Consider the following 19,133-nt stretch of genomic DNA (forward strand, 5'->3'; position numbering starts at 1 on the left):
GGAAAGATGTAATGGCATTGGAGGCAGTTCAAAGGAGGTTCACTAGATTGATTCCAGAGATGAGGGGTTTGTCATATGAAGAGAGATTGAAAAGTTGAGGCCTATACTGTCTGGAATTTAGAAGAATGAGGGTAGATTAAATTGAGGTATTCAAGATGATAAAAGGTATAGATAAAGTAGACATGGAGCAGATGCTTCCGCTGGTGGGACATACTAGGACGAAAGATCATAGTCTTAGGATAAGGGGTAGCAAATGCAAAACAGAGTTGAGGAGAAACTACTTCTCCCAAACGGTTGTGAACCTGTGAAATTCGCTACCCCAAAGTGCAATGGATGCTGGGACAGTGAGTAAATTTAAGGAGGAGTTAGACAGACTTTTGATTGGTAACTGGTTGAAAGGTTATGGGGAGATGGTAGGAAAATTGGGATTGGAGCATATCAGCCCCAATTGAATGGTGGAGTGGACTCGATGGGCTGAATGGCCTAATTCTGCTCCTGTATCTTATGAACTTATGAACCCTGTTAGAATTTTATAAGCTTTTATGATATCCCCTCTCACTATTCTAAACTCCAGTGAATATAATCCTAACCGACTTAGTCTCTCCTCATATGACAGACCTGCCATACCAGGAATCAGCCTGGTAAACCTTTGCTCTAGTCCCTCTATAGCAGGGACATACTTCCTCAGATAAGGGCACCAAAACTACACACAATACTCCAGAGTGGCCTCACCAACGCCCTATACAATTGCAGCAAAACATCCCTATCCCTAAACTCAAATCATCTCGCTATGAAGACCAACATACCATTTATCTTCTCTACTGTCTGCTGTACCTGCATGGTTACTTTCAGCGGCTGCTGCACGAGGACTCCAAAGTCTTGTTGAGTATCCACCTCTTTCAATTTACACCAATTCAAGTAATAATCTGTCTTCCTATTATTGCTACCAAAGTGGATAATCTCATATTTATCCACATTATACTGCATCTGCTATGCAGATGTCCACACACTCAGCCTGTCCAAATCATGCTGAAGCATCTCTGCATCCTCCTCGCATCTCACCCTTCCACCCAACTTTGTATCATCTGCAAATTTGGAGATAATACATTCAGTTCCCTCTTCTAAATAATTAATATATAATGTTAACAGTTGGGGTCCTAGCACAGATCCCTGTCACTGACTGCCAATCAGAAAAAGACCCACTTATGCAAACTCTTTGCTTCCTATCTGCTAACCAGCTTTCTATCCATCTCAAGACATAACCTTAATCCCATGTGGTTTAACTTTACATAGTATCTGTTATGTGAGACCTTGTCGAAAGCCTTCTGAAAGTCTAAGTAAACTATATCCACTGGCTCTCCTCGGTCAACTCTATTCGTTACATCCTCAAAGAATTCCAATAGATTCGTCAAGCATGATTTCCCTTTTGTAAATCCATGCTGACTTTGTCTGATTATACCAGTGCCCTCCAAATGCCAAGCTATGAAATCCTTGATGATGGACTTTAGCAACTTCCCCAGTGATGATGTTAGACTCACTGGTCGATAGTTCCCTGTTTTCTCTCTACCTCACTTTCTGAATAGTGGGCTTACATTAGCTACCCTCCAATCTGTTAGGAACTATTCTAGAGTCCAAAGAATTTTGGAAACTAACCACCACTGGTTCTATTATTTCCAGGGCCTCTTCCTTAAGAAACCTGGGATGAAGACGATTAGGACCTGGGGATTTATTCACTTTCAATCCAATCAATTTCCCCAAAACCATTTCTCTACTAATGCTGATTTCCTTTAGCTCCTCACCAAAACATGTTTCTCTCCGTGCTTCTGGTATATTATTCATGTCTTCCTTTGTGAAGACTGAAGCAAAGTACAAAATTTAATTCCTCAGTCATTTCTTTATTCCCTGTTTCTGACTGTAAGGGGCCTACATTCGTTTCTATCAATCTTTTTCTCTTTGCATATTGATAGAAATTTTTACAGTCAGTTTTTATGTTCCCCACCAGCTTACTTTCATATTCTATTTTACCCTTCTTAATCAATCCCTCGGTCCTCCTTTGCTGAATTTCAAACTGCTCCCAATCCTCAGGCACATTGCTTTTTCTTGCCAGTTTGTATGCTTCTTCCTTGAATCTGATACTATCTCTAATTTCCCTTGTAAGCCATGGTTTGGCCACAATTCCCTTACCATTCTTGCGCCAAAGAAGAATAAACAACTTCTGGAATTCACCTATTTGTTCTTTAAATGCCTGCCATTGCCTGTCCACTGTCTGTTTAAGAGCAGAGAGAGAGAGACAGAAAGAGAGATAGATGGATTTGAGAAATCAATGCCCTGACGGGATCACGAGGATCCGAGGTAGTATATGAATTTCTAAACAATCGATTGGCTAAGCTGGACTCGCGGAGAGCGAAGAGCATTGTCGGGCAATACAGCAGGATATAGATAGGCTGGAAAATTGGGCGGAGAGGTGGCAGATGGCGTTTAATCCGGATAAATGCGAAGTGATGCATTTTGGAAGAAATAATGTAGGGAGGAGTTATACAATAAATGGCAGAGTCATCAGGAGAATAGAAACACAGAGGGACCTAGGTGTGCAAGTCCACAAATCCTTGAAGGTGGCAACACAGGTGGAGAAGGTGGTGAAGAAGGCATATGGTATGCTTGCCTTTATAGGATGGGGTATAGAGTATAAACACTGGAGTCTGATGATGCAGCTGTATAGAACGCTGGTTAGGCCACATTTGGAGTACTGCGTCCAGTTCTGGTCGCCGCACTACCAGAAGGACGTGGAGGCGTTAGAGAGAGTGCAGAGAAGGTTTACCAGGATGTTGCCTGGTATGGAGGGTCTTAGCTATGAGGAGAGATTGGGTAAACTGGGGTTGTTCTCCCTGGAAAGACGGAGAATGAGGGGAGATCTAATAGAGGTGTACAAGATTATGAAGGGTATAGATAGAGTGAACAGTGGGAAGCTTTTTCCCAGGTCGGAGGTGACGATCACGATGGGTCACGGGCTCAAGGTGAGAGGGGCGAAGTATAACTCAGATATCAGAGGGACATTTTTTACACAGAGGGTGGTGGGGGCCTGGAATGCGCTGCCAAGTAGGGTGGTGGAGGCAGGCACGCTGACATCGTTTAAGACTTACCTGGATAGTCACATGAGCAGCCTGGGAATGGAGGGATACAAACGATTGGTCTAGTTGGACCAAGGAGCAGCACAGGCTTGGAGGGCCGAAGGGCCTGTTTCCTGTGCTGTACTATTCTTTGTTCTTTGTTCTTTGTTCAGAGAGAATGGTTAAAGTTGTAAAACTTAAATTTTTTTCTGTTCAGAATAAAGTTGCGAATTGATTACTTACTATTAGTTTGTGTGCATAGTCCTTTTGCCTGATAATATGCAGAGGTGTTTGCGTAAAACCCATTATATACAGTGCTGGTTGAGTGAGTCCGCTGTGTACTAGAAATACCCTGGACAACAGATTTCACAACAACCAACAAGAGTTTTCATAGTAAGTCTAGCTTTCAATTCCAGAAATTATTCATTAAAAAATTGCACCATCTGCTGTGATGGCATTTGAACCCATGACAAGTGGGCTTTAGTTTAAGCCTCTGAATAATAGTCCAGTGACATTGTCGTGATGCACTATCTCCCCCAAGGTACAGATCTGCCTCTGAGGTACAGTTCAATTGTGATCTAAATGAATGGTGAAATGTGCTTGAGGAGTTGAATGGCCGACTCCTGGTGTTGTAAATGTATGAAACTGAAATCAGGAGGAATCCCATTGCTTCCGATTGCCCATGCTCACTGCATGATCTCTGGGATGTGATCACGTGGAAACCTGCTATTGCATTGCAGCACACTAAGTCATTGCATCTTAAATGAAACCCAGGATTTGCCAAACAAAATTACATCAAACTGTGACCCCTTGAACAAATGGATTAAACCATGACATCACAGTGCAAGTCTCACCATCACAATGTGTATCACGATGAAATCAGACATCACAATAGCTTTGTAAACATTTAAATTTGAGTCAGGAGGCTGAATAATCAGTTGATGTGAAGGAAGTGGAGCTGCACTGACTAGCTGATCGACTGAAGAATGAATGTAGTTGGTTGGAAGATTGAATAATTTACTCTGTGAAGAGAGCCTGTCCAATGTTGAAGCCGTTGACCAGTAAATACAATGGGAAGTTGCAGGCAAAGCGAGGTGTGTGCCAATATAGTTACCCGGGGTTTTAATTTTTAATGGGATATAACAAATATAGTAATGATGTGCAGTAAGGGTCATTGTGAATGTTGTTTTGAGCACGGGCCTGATCTTCCTGCCCGTTCACGCCACGCTCCCGCTGCAGCAAACACGGTGAATTTGACGTGGTTGGTTGAAGGTGAATTTGAAAGTGGTTGGTTGGAAGATCTGAATAAGTGATAGGAGCGTGACCAATGGTAACATCAGGTAGATTCAATGGGACATTGAAAGGTTTGTCTCACTATAGTTGTATTTTGATTTTAATTTTCTAAACGACAACAAATTCAGTTAAAATGCTGGAAGATGAAACATTTTTATTTTATTGTCTGGAGTAAATTTTTCATGACATTCCTCTTAGATAGTCGGGTGCCCAGAGCCTCGTATTCTGATGGTTATTCACCGCACTCTCCGGACCTTGTTTGGAAACCCTGACTGACCATCTCGCTTCCAATGTGAGTTTAATGCTCACGCCCTGTTCTGTATTGGATTCAGCTTCCTAACATCATCTCCTGTGGGATTGGCTGGGAGATTTCGAGAGCTTGGGCAAAAATTTTCAACTTGTTCGATTCACTCATAGAATCATTGAGGTTTACAGCATGGAAACAGGCCTTTCGGCCCAACTTGTCCATGCTGCCCCTTTTCTTTTAAGCCCCTAAGCTAGTCCCAATTGCCCGCATTTGGCCCATATCCCTCTATACCCATTTTATCCATGTGACTGTCTAAATGCTTTTTAAAAGACAAAATTATACCCACCTCTACTACGACCTCTGACAGCTTGTTCCAGACACTCACCATCCTCTGTGTGAAAAAATTGCCCCTCTGGACACTTTTGTATCTCTCCCCTCTCACCTTAAACCTATGCCCTCTAGTTTTAGACTCCCCTACCTTTGGGAAAAGATATTGACTATATAGCTGCTCTTTGCCCCTCATTTTATAGACCTCTATGAGATCACCCTTAAGCCTTCTACGCTCCAGAGAAAAAAGTCCCAGTCTATCCAGCCTCTCCTTATAACTCAAAACATCAATCCTGGTAGCATCCTAGTAAATTTCTTCTGCACCCTTTCTAGTTTAATAATATCCTTTCTATAATAGGGTGACCAGAACTATACATAGTATTCCAAGTGTGGCCTTACCAATGTCTTGTACAACTTCAACAAGACGTCCCAACTCCTATATTCAATGTTCTGACCAATGAAACCAAGCATACCGAATGCCTTCTTCACCACTCTGTCCACCTGTGACTCCACTTTCAATGAGCTATGAACATGTACCTCTAGATCTCTTTGTTCTATAACTCTTCCCAACACCCTACCATTAACTGAGTAAGTCCTGTCCTGGTTCACTCTACCAAACTGCAACACCTCGTATTTATCTAAATTAAGTTCCATCTGCCATTCGTCAGCCCATTGGCCCAATTGATCAAGATCCCGTTGAAATCCTGGATAACCTTCTTCACTGTCCACTATGCCACCAATCTTGGTGCATCTGCAAACTTACCAAGCATGCCTCCCATATTCTCATCCAAATCATTAATATAAATGACAAATAACAGTGGACCCAGCAATGACCCCTGAGACACACCGCTGGTCACAGGCCTCCAGTTTGAAAAACAAACCTCGACAACCACCTTCTGCCATCAAGCCAACTTTATATCCATTTAGCTACCTCATCCTGAATCCCATGAGATTTAACCTTGTGCAACAACCTACCATGCGGTACCTTGGCAAAGGCCGTGCTTTAAGTCCATGTAGACAACATCAACTGCACTGCCCTCATCTACCTTTTTGGTTACCCCTTCAAAAAACTCAATCAAATTCGTGAGATATGATCTTCCACTCACAAAGCCATGCTGACTGTCCCTAATCAATGCTTACATCTCTAAATGCCTGTAGGTCCTTTCTCTCAAAATACCTCTAAGGTTCCTGGTAGATATCTGTACCCTGCTCACTGAATCTACAGAATGGAGCTCAATGAAAATGATTCATCTTCCATAGCCTTTCTCTCAGTGGAACTTGTTGTGAACCTTTGGCTCCAGCAACACTTATATTCCAGCATGATTTTGGTTCAGCTTCTCCCAACAGCACCGATTGGCTCCTCTGCCTCTGGTACCAAGCCAGCACCAATGGATCATCATCAATGTTAGCAGGCACCACTGATTATCTCAAGTATTTTGTCCTACAGTGCTCCAAATCCCAAAAAACACAAACACTGATTCAAAGGATACAGAAACAATTTTAAGCATTGTTCACCCAGCAGGAGGACATGGAGAAGGCAATCAATCCCAACAACATTGCCCTACCTGCTATGTCCACTGGGTTGTATCCATATGGAATACACAACATCGTGGGCCGAAGGGCCTGTTCTGTGCTGTACTGTTCTATGTTCTATGTTCTATAATACTCTGCTTTCATTTAAGTTGATAACAACATATGAATTACGAGTAGGAGTGGGCTTTTCGAGCCCTCGTGCCTGTTCTGCCTTTCAATAAGATCACGGCTGGTCTGACTGTGCCTCATCTCTGCCTACCTCTGAGAACCATTGACTCCCTTGTAAGTCAGAAATCTATCTGCCTCTCCCTTCAAAATGTTCATTGACCCTGTCCTCCACCGCTTTCTGGGGAAGAGAGTTCGAAAGGTTTTACAATCTGTAGGACAGAATATCTTGGGGGATAATCTTTTCACTCTGTAATTGTCACCCAAATGAAACCCAAGGGCGTTTGTCCATTAAGCCAAGGCCCTTGATTGGTTGATATTTCATGATATTACAGAGCAAGTCTCACCCTCACACCGAGCATCACCTTGAGATTAAACATCATAGTCGGTTCATCAGCACAACCAGTTCCAGTGGAACTCACAGACTGTTACTAACTGCCTGATCTATCGAGGAGTGAAGGCTAAGAAGAACTGAACAGGTTCACTTTTTGAAGTGGATTAACCAATTGGAATGTCATCAATCAGTAGATTAAACCGAAGGCTGCAGCCATTGAATGGTTTGTCTCGACATCATTACCTTGTCATGTAATTTGTGAACATGATAATGAGCAATGTGATCATTATAACAGAGCCAGTAATATTGATGCAGAGTAGGATGGATTAGTTGAAGTTGCAGTTGCTAATAAATCTTCAATGTTGTTGCTCAAAGATAGTCTGGGTCCTGGAACTTGGGTAATGATGGTCACACAGCTCAACTCTCAGGTATGTCTCTCACTGACTGGCTGCTATCTGTCCTTGAATTTGGTGCTCACTCTGTGATCTGTAAATGTTTGCAGCTGTATTACTGGCGTCAGTCTGAAGTGTGGGCAGTGGTGCCTGCCTTTACTGCGCCTCACACTAAAGGTTCAGGAAGGCATTTACCATCTTCACCACTCTCCCCTCCACTTGCACATAATAAATCTTAACAGATGTGGTTCATTAATATTGCCCTTCACTTGGGCAGCAACTTATTGAAAAACCTTGATCTAAACAACATGTATAGTGCAGTCTGAATTGGAATTGGCTCCATGTAAATCCCCATTGGCACCAATTAATTCCCCAGCCAATGATTAACCCCCAGCCTCAGTGAGTCCTGATCAATGTCACTGGCATCATTGACGGTCTGGAGCATTCAGCTGTACAAACCCAATAGGAGTTGGAACATTGGATTCATTCTTCACTTGGAGAAGGTGACAGGGAGAAGGCTAACCTTCCCAATAAGGCCCGTTCCTCCTCTTATTCGCTGAATTTTTTTTACATTCTAGCTCCTTCTCTCACGACAACTGAAATGAAACCCAGGAATGTTTACCCAAGACCCGCATCAAGATGAGGCCCTTTAACTGGATGAGGGAAACTGTGATATCACATTACCTTAGGTTGTAAACTGGATAAATTAGAGAAAGGAGGATTCTCACCCATTTCCAGTGACAGAAATGGAGCTGCACTGACCCTTACTCTCTGGTTGGTCCCTTTAGGAATGAAAGCGGATGTGCAGAAGGTCTGAACATCTTTGTTTCGCAAGGGAGCATGAACAACGGAACATTGGTAGCCAGTTGGTACTCACAACGTTGGTGCTGTCAATGTTTATTTTAAATCTATTTGAGAATCTTCCTCTTGAGGCTACTGATTGATATTGAGTGTAGTGTTGGGATAGAATGAATGACTAAATAACGGCATGAACATTCAGCTGCTCAAATTTTCCACCAACACCGAGCACTCAGACGTGAAAAAGGAAGTGTGGAGAGTTGAAGAAATTCTTCATACAGACAGTTAGCACAAATGGCTTCAGAGACAGAAACTGGGAAATGGTTTGAAGAAGTTGTAAGTTGTTCAACTCCAAAACTTTTGGAATCTTCTGCTTTTCATACTAAGCTGACACCAGTAAAATTACAAGAAATGTAACAAACCAATCAGCTTTACACTCAAAATCTTCAGTATTTATGGGGTGAATGGTTTTACTCTATGAGGGAAGCTATAAAATACCTATTGTTATACTTGGTCATTTCCAGTATTTTCTGTGTCTAATTTTTTCTTCTGCTACAGGTACACGGTTCGTGTCAGGATCAGTGTGAAGAAATGGGGTTTTGGACAAACTGCCACAGAGTGAATTCATGAAAATGAAGTATCAAAGGCAAGTGGATTAATTACAAGAGCGATCAAATCCCAACCCAAAACCCATCATTGCCTGGAGAAAGCTAAGGAGGAATGGAGCGCAATTGAAATTCTCCTCACGTCATCATCCTCTGTGTCTCAGTGTTTTTCTCAGTGCCAGCTCTACATCCGTTAATTTATTGTTAATTGACGGTCAGCAATTACCTTCCCACAGACCTCTATCTAAATGCTGTGTTACTGGGAATGGTTGAGGGATGAGAACATTGCAACTTTTATGGGAAAGTTCGATAAGTATCTGTAGTAGAATTTGTTAGTCAAAGTGAAAGGGATGGAAATAGAGAATTGTGAGAGTGAGAAATGCATTGAGTGGAGTAAAAACAAAGTCAGTGTTAGTGCAGAGTGAGAGTGAGACATGGCTGTGATGGCACAATGATGTGGCTGAGTGAGCACTTTCGCTTTTCAGATGAGGATGTGAGGAAGTGTCTGGAGAGACAGGAATGAATGGGGAGTGTGAGGTGTGTTGTTTTGTGGAGCTGTGCTGGGAAATGCTGAGAAAGTCTAAGTATTGTCCTGGTCTCCTGAACAAGTCATGTCATGCATTTTCCTGATCTCCTGCCATCCTTGAACTTCTTGGGACACTTTTCCCATGTTTGCGGAACCACAGTGTGCCTGCTTACTTTCTCACCTGCTTCCCTTCAGGGCTGCTGGTTTTCAGAGGCTGGGCCTTTCCTTCCGTCCTTGGCAGATATTACCATATTTCAATTTTTCGATCCCATAGCAAGAGCTCCATCCATCTCAGTGTCTGAGCCACATGGGATGTGAAGGGGGCTGTTGGCACGGCATTTCCATTTCTCCTGTCCATTCCTGAAGGATGCTGAATCCTTAAGCATGCATTGCACAATTCAGCCATCAGAACCTATATTTGAATAAGGTTCATCCCCCTTGTAAATTGGTACAGGTACTGGACCCCAGAATCTGGGGGGTCCAAAAGACTTGACGATGATGCCACATGATACAATTTGTAATTGGTGCACTGGGTAATTTGTCAAGCCCCAGATTCCCATATCCATGACTTACGCACGCAGTTTAACCAATGCTTGAACATGTCGCTCGCTCTATAATTCTAAACTTTATTACTTCTGGTTTCATGTCAAAAAGTCCCATGGCTGGCAGGAGCACCAAGATATAAGGTCACTGACAATAAAGCAGAAAGTAGAATTACTAATGCGTCTGGAGAAAGGCACCTCCAGAAAACAATTGGGCAAATAGAATGGTGTTGGTACATCAACCATTTATGATCTGAATAAGCAAATGGAGAAGTTAACTATATGTTATGCTGATCATGATGTACCCAAATTAATGGATAATAGGAAAACCCTAGTCAAAGATTGTCCATGTAGACAATGTGTTATTAGAGTGGATCAGACATTGTCAGAGGGCAAAATATCCATTGGATCATTACTATGAAGTGAAAATGTTGCATAAAGAGCTAGGTCTAACAACACCATGTTATTTAGTGTCACGGTGGCAGGACAAGTTTACAAACTGCCATGGTGTGTGTGTGCTGAAAGTATGTGGTTAAAAAAAACCCTCTGCAGACATTGAAAGTGCAGAGGCATGCCTGGATGGATTTTGCAATGTAATATTAGAAGAAGGTCAAACAGCAGGGCATGTGTACACTGCTGATGAAACCTCATTATATTTGGAGATATGTTCCCTGGAAAACATCGGAAACAGTGGATGAGTCAGCACCAACAGGGTCCAAAGTTTGTAAGGAATTATGTACTGCACTCGTGAACTGCAGCAGTTCAAGGGGGCAGCTCACTACCACCTTCTCGAAGGAAATTAAGAATGAGTAATAAATGCTGGCTTAGTCAGCGAAGCCCATATCTCATGCATGAATAAGAAAAGAAAATTAAATGTAACTGGTACCCACAGGCGTCAGTTGCTTATTATTGGTAAAGTTAGAAGCATAAGTTTTTCAAAGGGATCAGAGTCTCCCCTGTTGTTTACAAGGCCAATCAATAAGTGCAGATGGATGACTCAACCAATTTTCCTTGATTGGTACGAGAGCCATTTTGTCCCTGAAGCAGGGCTCATTGTCAGTCTCTGGGAGTTCCTGGGGGCTGCATGGGTATTTTGTCCTCATCAGCAACAATGTTTTCAGGATTTATTTTCCGCCAAATGTACCAAATTCTGCCATTCAGCCCAAGGATCAATGCATTTTGTGGGCAATCGTGACCAGACACAAGGCTGAATTCATGCACAAAAAACTCACTGCATGGAACAGAGACTTGGGTTGGAGGGAATGGCAAGTAGTGTTCAATGTGAACAATGCACTCTGCAGTGCTGCCAAGGCCTGAGCCAATGTACCCCAAGGTAGTTTGATAAATGGAAGGCACAACATGAAGCCATTTACCCCATGTTCCTAAATGGTGATGGTGAAATCAAACCTGAATTTAGATCTTTCCGTGTGCCTGAGGAGAAAGTATTTGTCACAGATTTACTGGTGTATGATAGAAGCTAAGTTGCTGGATGAAGAAGCTGTTGCGGATTGTCTAAATGTTCTCAATGCTGCTCCGGTTCATCTCCAACTCACAGACAGTGAATTAGTGACATGATCATCGATAAGAATAAAGAGAATGAGAGTGGTGATGATGAAGATAAAAATGGTATGTTGGAGGAACAGGACAATTGTCTATTGACAGATAAATGAGGGTTACAGAGGAATTCATTCATGGCATCAATCAGAAGAGCTTCATTACAGAGCAGCGTATTATGTGGGTTTACAAAACACAAGAAATGTTCCTGAAAGAAAAGCCAACACAATTGAAGCAATTTAAGCTGCAGGACATGTTTACAAGACGTACAACGAATCCTGAACCTTCAGTTTTCACAGCCTGTCTGTATGGCAGCTGTCTCTTCCTCGGTTGATACGTCATATGTAAAATTCTGAAATAATAAAAATACAATAATGAAATAAAAGCTTCTTAGACTTTATTTCTCATTCCTTCTTCATGTTTTATAAGCACGCCATCCAGAGACCAGAATTCATAGAAACCCTACAGTGCAGAAAGAGGCCATCTGGCCCATCGAGTCTGCACCGACCACAATCCCACCCAGGCCCTACCCCCATATCCCTGCACATTTACCCAAAACTAATCCCTCTAACCTACGAATCTCAGGACACTAAGGGGCAATTTTAGCATGGCCAATCGACCTAACCCGCACACCTTTGAATGTGCAAGGATATGTTTGAAAGGTGTTGGCAGAGCCTGAATCTTCAATTTTCACAAGCTGTGTCTCTGTGGCAGATATCACATCCTCGGTTGATATGTAATCTGAGATGTAAAGTTATGAAATAATAAATGTAAAATATTAAAATAAAAACCTGGTAATCTTTATTTCTCATTCCTTCTTCACGTTTTATAAGCACACCAAGAAGGGCCCAAAATCTGCCAAATCCGCAAATCCAGAACATGTTGGATCCCAGACATCCCAAGTATGGGGTCTGGTATCTGTACATTGTAAAATCCTGTTCCATTTGTGAAAAATGCATCATTTTCCTGCCATCTTCTCCAAATTTCCTTGATTGGTGATTGTGAATTTAAAACTGAATTTAATGGTGTGCGTCTGTCTGAGAGGAAAGATATTTTCAAAATGTTGTTGCCATTTGTGAAAGACCTCCCTGTGCTGAAGCCAAGCTGTTGGATGAAGAAGATGTTGAAGGTTTTGTAATCTTGGCAACAATGCTCCAATTCACTTCCAACTCACACACAATGAAATACACGCCATGGTTTTGACCAAGAATAAAGAGAATGAGAGTGGTGATGATGAAGATAAATATGTCTGTTGACAGGTGAATAAGGAATACGGAAGAACTGATTCATGGCATCGATCCGAAGAGCTTCATTACAGAGCAGCATATTATGTAGGTCTACAAAATACAAAGAGGTGTTTCTGAAAGAAAACCCCATGTACTTGAAACAATTTAAGTTGCAGGACATGTTTAAAAAACATACAACAGATAGAGTCATAGTCATAGTCATAGAGGTTTATAGCATGGAAACAGGCCCTTCAGCCCAACTTGTCCATGCCGCCCTTATTTTTTTTAAACCCCTAAGCTAATCCCAATTGCCTGCATTTGGTCCATCTCCCTCTATACCCATCGTACCCATGTAACTATCTAAATGCTTTTTAAAAGATAAAATTGTACCCGCCTCTACTACTACCTCTGGCAGCTTGTTCCAGACACTCACCACCCTCTGTGTGAAAACATTGCCCCTCTGGACACTTTTGTATCTCTCCCCTCTCACCTTAAACCTATGCCCTCTAGTTTTAGACTCCCCTATCTTTGGGAAAAGATATTGACTATCTACCTTGTCTATGCCCCTCATTATTTTATAGACCTCTATAAGGTCACCCCTCAGCCTCCTACGCTCCAGAGAAAAAAGTCCCAGTCTATTCAGCCTCTCCTTATAACTCAATCCATCAAGTCCCGGTAGCATCCTAGTAAATCTTTTCTGCACTCTTTCCAGTTTAGATCCTGAACCGTCAATTTTTACAGCCTGTGTCTATGTATGGCAGCTGTCTTTTCCTCAGTTGATATGTAATTTGAGTTGTAAAATTATGAAATAATAAATATACAATAATGAACTAAAAGCCTTGCAGTCTTAATTTCTCATTCTTTCTCCACATTTTATCAGCACGCCAAAAAGGGCCCAAAATCTGCCAAATCGGCCTGAACCTTCAATTTTCACAGCATCTGTCTGTTTGGCAGCTGTCTCTCCCTTGGTTGAAATGCAATATGTAAAATTATGAATAATAAAAGTATAATAATTAAATTATAAAAGCCTTATTGTCTTTATTTCTCATTCCTTCATGTTTTACAAGCACACCATCCAGAGCCCAAAAACGCAAATCAGGAACAATTTCAGTCACCAGCACCTCCGATATGGGACCCAGTACCTATACAATGTAAAACCCAGTTCATTCTGCACCCAGTGCAACATTTTCCTGTTGCCTGCTTGAGCCCTGGTGATTGCAGGATTATTTGCTTGATTTCTGTATGTCACCCTGAGTTGTATTTAGTTGTCAACAAGCTGTGGACTAGGCTGCTAAAAATGATCAATGACGAGAAGCCACTCAGGTTGTGGAAACCAAATCGATGTGATCTGCAGAGTTGTAGCATCAAAATGTCTGAAAATTGTATCATGCCTTAAGATATTTGACTGAGACAGATGTCCTTGACATCATTCACCTTGATATGCGCTTCCCAACTGTCTCACCACAGCATGGAAGCACCTTGAACCACTGATGATGACATGTCTGAGCATCAGGTCCAAGCAATCAAGCTTAATCAGGAGGTTCAGACTTTGGTGGCAGGTCTGCAGCCCCTGGTAACAAGGCTTCCCCCACAGTGGACCAGGAGGGCATGCATTGTCAGTGCTTGTCAAGGTGCCCCTCACTGGAGGATCACATCCTGTCCTCTGCCTTCCCTGCAGTTCTGCTCACTCTTGAATGAAAGGGATGAAAATAGTGAATTGTGAGTGTGAGAAGTGCATTGAGTGAAGTGAAAACAAAGACAGTGTTTGTGCAGGGTGAGGGTGGGACATGGTTGTGAAGGAACAACAATGTCGCTGAGTGAGTATTTAGTTTTCAGGTGAGGATGTGAGGTAGTGCCTGATAAACTGATACATTGTAAAACTTTATTCATTCAGCATTCAGTAGTTGGTTGTTTGCTGGTCCTTGTGGGGTGTATTTGATAAGCTTCTTTTATCTGGATTGCATTTAGGTGTCAACAATCCGAGTTTGAGGGTGTGCTCTAAATTAACAATGCACGGGAGCCGCTCAGGCTGGGGAAAGCATTGGTGAATGTAGGAATTGAAAGGTTGGATTTGTACTCATATCTTCCAATTATTAAACCAGTCCTCTGACCATCACACCTGAGATTCAGGTCCGATTGAATTAAAGGATGTTACAGTTGGCATTTTTAAAAGATAAATTTTGGAACAGTTTTTTCTTCAATCTGTAATGACACAGAAGTGGGAAATCTGGACAACCTAACAACAGCTTTCAAGTCATCGATGAATGTTTGGGAAACACGCTGCTCAGACTGAACAGTGGAGATTGTTCGAACACAGGATCTGAGGCCCTGTGTTCAGATGTCGGCTGCAAAGTAGGAGTGGAGAAGCAATCACCTTGTAATGCATGGAACTCACTAGAATCAGAGTGATCCCCTGGACTAGTTTTCAGTTGCCTCTGGGGATCGGAGAGGAATTTACCAGCAAAACTTTCTCCCAAATTAACTTTGTTTTTCAATCTGTTTATTCACCTACCATGGTTGATAAGGCCGCCTTTCTGGAGAAGTCTATATACTGTGCTTCACAAGGCATTGCATTTGAGTGAGGCAGGCTGGATGCACCAGAGTGTCTTTCTCCGTTTTCCCCATATGTTTTAAGCATCATATTATTTCAATAACTTAAATGTAAGAAGTTTAACTTCTGGAAATAAACATGGAAGGAAAATGAACTAACTGTTTTCTGATTAATACATGTATCATAGCAAAAATTGAAATTCTGACACTCTCTGTGTGAGCAGCACTGAGTGTGGCTTTGGACAAAATGTGGAAGTTTGGTGAGAAGAGGGAGTTCAGTGAGGAAGGAAGGGCGCTACTCCTTTGCTTCTCTAACTTCTTCATCTTGTGGGAATTGGTTTCTGCTTTTCTGCAGGGGAGGTGGCGAGCTGTTGGTGAATAGCCAGTAAGTGGTCAAGATCTATTTTCCGAAGGTTGAAATTTGTCCTGCACTTTTGATAAGATTTATTAATATCTAAAATAAATAACTGAATAAAATAATAAAGGAATTAGTTAAAGATCATAAGGGCGAATCAGCTGATGTGTCCTGCCTGCACTTTGTGGGTGCTCATGGATACTGGTGTTATCCAGGGCAAGAATATCTACAGTAAGTATCTACGGCTTGCAGAGCTTTGGCTCAGAGACATTGAGCTGGAGTTTGAGCTGCGGAAATTCAGAGAGTGTCTGAATTTCAATTTTTGCTATGATCCATGTATTAATCAGAAAACACAGTTAGTTCATTTTCCTTCCATGTTTATTTCCAGAAGTTAAACTTCTTACATTTAAGTTATTGAAATAATATGATGCTTAAGACATATGGGAAGTGACAGACGGAGAAAGACACTCTGATGCATCCAGCCTGCCTCACTCAAATGCAATGCCTTGTGCATTACAATATATAGGCTTCTCCAGTATCAACCATGGTAGGTGAATAAACAGATTGAAAAACAAGGTTAATTTGGGATCCCCAGAGGCAATTGAAAACTAGTCCAGGGGATCACTCTGGTCCAAGTGAGTTCCATGCATTACAAGGTGATTGCTTCTCCACTCCTACTTTGCAGCCGGCATCTGAACACAGGACCCCAGATCCTGTGTTTGAACAATCTCCACTGTTCAGTCTGAACAGCTGCTTCCCAAACATTCATCAATGACTTGAAAGCTGTTGTTGGGTGGTCCAGATTTCCCACTTCTGTGTCATTACAGATTGAAGAAAAAACTGTTCCAAAATTTATCTTTTAAAAATGTCAACTGTAACATCCTTTAATTCAATCGGACCTGACTCTCAGGCGTGGTGGTCAGAGGACTGGATTAATAATTGGAAGATATGAGTACAAATCCAACCTTTCAATTCCTACATTCACCAATGCTTTCCCCAGCCTGAACAGCTCCTGTTCATTGATAATTTAGAGCACACCCTCAAACTCAGATTGTTGACACCTAAATGCAATCCAGATTGAGTAAAAGAAACTTATCAAATACTCCCCACAAGGACCGACAAACAGCATCAGGGAGGGAGAGAGTTACCAGGAAACTTTGCTTCAGGAGGCGGTCACAGCCCTTTGGATATAATTTTCCAGTTGAGAAAGAAGTCAGGGACAGGACAGTGCGACTGCTGCTGAGGTAGGTAAAGCACCCAGAGGGCAGGAGTGCAGAAGTGTCAGCCACTGCAATTGTCCAAAATGTTCGAGGTTCTTCCAGCTGGTTCGGATGAGAGTGGGAAATGAAGGACGGACGGGTCATAGAGGTTTACAGCATTGAAACAGGCCCTTCGGCCCAACTTGTCCATGCCGCCCTGTTTTTACCATTAAGCTAGTCCCATCCCAATTGCCCATATTTGGTCCATATCCCTCTACATATTACCCATGCAACTGTCTAAATGCTTTTTAAAACACAAAATTGTACTCGCCTCTACTACTGCCTCTGGCAGTTTGTTCCAGACACTCACCACCCTCTGAACCCTTTTGTGTCTCTCCCATCTCACCTTAAACTTATGCCATCTTGTTTTAGACCCCCCTACCTTTGGGAAAAGATAGAGTCATAGAGTCATAGAGGTTTACAGCATGGAAACAGGCCCTTCGGCCCAACATGACCATGCCGCCCTTTTTTTAAACCCCTAAGTTAGTCCCAATTGCCTGCATTTGGCCCATATTCCTCTATACCCATCTTACCCATGTAACTGTCTAAATGCTTTTTAAAAGACAAAATTGTACCCACCTCTATCACTACCTCTGGCAGCTTGTTCCATATACTCACCCCCCTCTATGTGAAAAAATGCCCCTCTGGAACCTTTTGTATCTCTCCCCTCTCACCTTAAACCTATGCCCTCTAGTTTTAGATTCCCCTAATACAAAGAACAAAGAACAGTACAGCACAGGAAACAGGCCCTTCGGCCCTCCAAGCCTGTGCCGCTCCTTGGTCCAACTAGACCAATCGTTTGTATCCCTCCATTCCCAGGCTGCTCATGTGAATATCCAGGTAAGTCTTAAACGATGTCAGCGTGCCTGCCTCCACCACCCTACTTGGCAGCGCATTTCAGGCCCCCACCACCCTCTGTGTAAAAAACGTCCCTCTGATATCTGAGTTAATGTTGTCTATCTACCTCATCTTTGCCCCTCATTATTTTACAGACCTCTGTAAGATCACCCTCCAGGGAAAAAAGTCCCAGTCTATCCAGCCTCTCCTTATAACTCAAACCATCAAGTCCCAGTAGCAACCTAATATTTTCTGCACACTCTCTAGTTTAATAATATCCTTTCTATAATAGGGTGACCAGAGCTGTGCACAGTATTCCAAGTGTGGCCTTACTAATGCCTTGTACAACTTCAACAAGACATTCCAAATCCTGTATTCATTGTTCTGACCAATGAAACTAAGCATGCTGAATGCCTTCTTCACCACCCTGTCCACCTGTGACTCCACTTTCAGAGCTATGAACCTGTACTCCTCGATCCCTTTGTTCTATAACTCTCCTCAATGCCCTACCATTAACTGAGTAGATCCTGCCCCATTCGATCTACCAAATTACATCACCCCATCTTTATCTAAATTAAACTCCATCTGCCATTCATCGGCCCACTGGCCCAATTGATCAAGATCCCGTTATAATTCTAGGTAATCTTCTTCACTGTCCATTATGTCACCAATCTTGGTGCCATCTGCAAACTTACTAATCATGCCCCATAAATTCACATCCAATTCATTAATATAAATAACATATAACAGTGGGCCTAGCACAGATCCCTGAGGCACCCCGCTGGTCACAGGCCTCCAGTTTGAAAAACAACCCTCTACAACCACTCTCTGTCTTCTGCCGGCAAGTCAATTTTGTATCCAGTTGGCTACCTCACCATGGGTCACCTAATGCAATAACCTACCATGCGGTACCTTGTCAAAGGCTTTGCTAAAGTCCATGTGGACAACGCTGACTGCACTGCCTTCATCTACTTCCTGGTTACCCCTTCAAAAACCTCAATTAAATTCGTCAGACATGATTCTCCACTCACAAAGCCGTGCCTGCTGTCCCTAATCAGTCCTTATCTCTCTAAATGCCTGTAGATTCTGTCTCTCAGGATACCTTCTAACAACTCACCCACTACAGATGGTAGGCTCACCGGTCTCTAGTTCCCAGGCTTTTCCCTGCAACCCTTCTTAAACAAAGGCACAACATTTGCTGTCCTCCAATCTTCAGGCACCTCACTTGTGGCTGTCGGTGATTCAAATATCTCGGCTAGGGACATGCAATTCCCTCCCTAGCCTCCCACAACGTCCTGAGCTACATTTCATCAGGTCTCGGGGATTTACCTACCTTGATGCGCTTTAAGATTTCCAGCACCTCCTTCTTTGTAATATGTACATTTCTCAAGACATTACTATTTATTTCCCCAAGTTCCTTAGCATCCATGCTTTTCTCAACAGGAAATACCAATGAGAAATATTCATTTAGGATCTCACCCAT

This window comes from Mustelus asterias, chromosome 7 (assembly GCF_964213995.1).
Source record: "Mustelus asterias chromosome 7, sMusAst1.hap1.1, whole genome shotgun sequence".
NCBI lineage: Eukaryota > Metazoa > Chordata > Chondrichthyes > Carcharhiniformes > Triakidae > Mustelus > Mustelus asterias.